Here is a 2208-nt window from a genome sequence, read left to right on the forward strand (position 1 = left end):
ATCATTCACTATGGTAAGATTTTTTGTTCTGATGATGCCTTATACCTGATCCCTTCGACACCTTGTGGTTGCATAGGCTGGTGTGGTTCTTCCATGGCCCTTGCTCTTTCTAACTTCAGTATGAAGGTTACAGAGGAAAGCGGTTTCCATTCAACAATTCATACATGCGGTTTCATTCATTGTAAACCCAAATGTATTGCCCTGTTTTCTGTTCCGTTCCTCCTCCTTTCATAACCCTTTTGAACTTTGCCCTTGGTTAATGCTGCCTTTTTTATCTCAACTGGTTGAATATTCTAAGGTGCGCATACCTCCCTCCTATTACTCTTCCCCTTATATGACTGACCTGTCTGTTGTTTGGCAGAAAACTGAGTTCCATTCCAGACCAGAAGGGACTGAGGACCAAAGCCCTAGGAGTCCCCTCAGGCGCTATTCCACTAGGAAGCCTGGTCTTTTTTATGATTTTTAGTTTTGTTCCATATACGTCTTCCACTCTCTTCAGAACCTTCTAGGAGCTAATGTTATCAGATCAATTGCTAGTGGTCACTGAGATCTTTTGATCTCGGAGTTGGGGAGGCTGATGCTTTGCAAGATCATGTAGTCTACTGCATTAATTGTTTCCATTTTCTTCTATTTTCTCCGTTTTTCTTTGCTTCAGATAGCAAGCCATCGATAGATGAACCTTGATGGCTGCTCCTGAGTGTTTAAGACCTCATTTGCTGCTCACCAAAGTAGGATATAGAACATTGTCTTTGTGGATTATATAATATGGGTTTTTAAAAATAATTGGAATTTTATTCCGTAATTATATTAGAATATAGAATGGAATTGTAGAAAATCAGAACTAGATAGACCAGTAAATATAATTCTAGTATTTCTGCCCCTAATTGAAAAGTTTCTATAATTTACTAGGCCTTTATGTATAACTAATATAAATTCTGTACATAGATTTGATACAACTCTGGTCAGTCAATTCTGTAGTATATATGTATACAAAACAATCTTTGCTTTCTAAAATTAGAAAAGTCTTTGCATTTTACAAATTTTAAAAGTTAGTGACATTTTCAAATTCTGCATAAAACACTTCTGATATGAATACCTGAGACAAATTTAGCTTCACTGTATTTTAAATCTAGATAAATTCTTTGTGTGGTAAAATATAAGCTGAATCTTAAATTTTTATGAACATTTTTATTGTCACTAATTTTTTTTACATTGAGAAGAATTATTCAGACTAATAGAGGATAAAAAGATATAAGCTACTTAGAAATCTTAGTTACTTGTGATTTTTATAGTTTAGTTATCTAAAGCACTATGCTTTGAAAATAGAAGTTAATGTACAAAATGCTTCTATGGTAGTCATACATAGTATGTTTCTCATATGTAAACATTTTTTAAGATACTGTTTTATTTATTCCTTGTAGAATAAATGGAACTGGCATAAAAGGAACCAGTTTTTTCCCTCTTCAGAGATTAACATGGACTATTCTATATGCACACGTAACAAATAAGTTCATAATCTACAATTCCCTGCCACACTTATAGAACCATAAGAGTATTACAAATGGATAATAGGTATATGAAGGAGCTTCAAAAAGTTTGTAAAAAAATCTAATTTTTAAAAAAAATCATTATATTGGGGTTCTTCCAGCTCTTATCACAATCCATACATTCATCCAATTTGTCAAGCACATCTGTACATATGTTGCCATCATTGTTTTCAAAACATATTCTTTCTATTTGAGTCTTTGGTATCAGCTCATTTCCCCTTCCCTCCCTCCCTCATGATCCCGTGATAATTTATATATATTTTTTTCATGTCTTATACCAACCACTGTCTTTCACCCACTTTTCTGTTGTCCATCCCCCTGGGATGGGGTTCTATGGCAATCATTATGATCTGTTCCCTCTTTCTCCCCCCACCTTCCCCTTACCCTCCTGGTATCGATACTCTCATTATTGGTCCTGGGGGGTTTATCTGTCCTGGACTCCCTCCCTGTGTTGCCAGCTCTTGTCCTAGTGTACATGCTCGGATCTAGCCAGATTTGTAAGATAGAATTCGGGTCATGACAGTAGGAAGAGAGGAAGCATTAAAGAACTAGAGGAAAAGTTGTATGTTTCATTGGTGCTATTCTGCATCCTGACTGACTCCTTTCTTCCTTGTGACCCTTCTGTAAGGGGATGTCCAATTGTCTACAGATGGGTTTTGGG

General features: G+C 35.9%; 1 protein-coding gene across 1 annotated transcript in view; it reads left to right on the forward strand.

The window, feature by feature from the left end:
• Positions 1-2208, forward strand: part of STIL (STIL centriolar assembly protein) — a 65901-nt gene that overhangs the window by 37051 nt on the left and 26642 nt on the right. The window lies entirely within an intron of this gene.

Source organism: Echinops telfairi, unplaced genomic scaffold, assembly GCF_000313985.2.
Source record: "Echinops telfairi isolate 266 unplaced genomic scaffold, ASM31398v2 ScPeMD7_443;HRSCAF=831, whole genome shotgun sequence".
Lineage (NCBI taxonomy): Eukaryota > Metazoa > Chordata > Mammalia > Afrosoricida > Tenrecidae > Echinops > Echinops telfairi.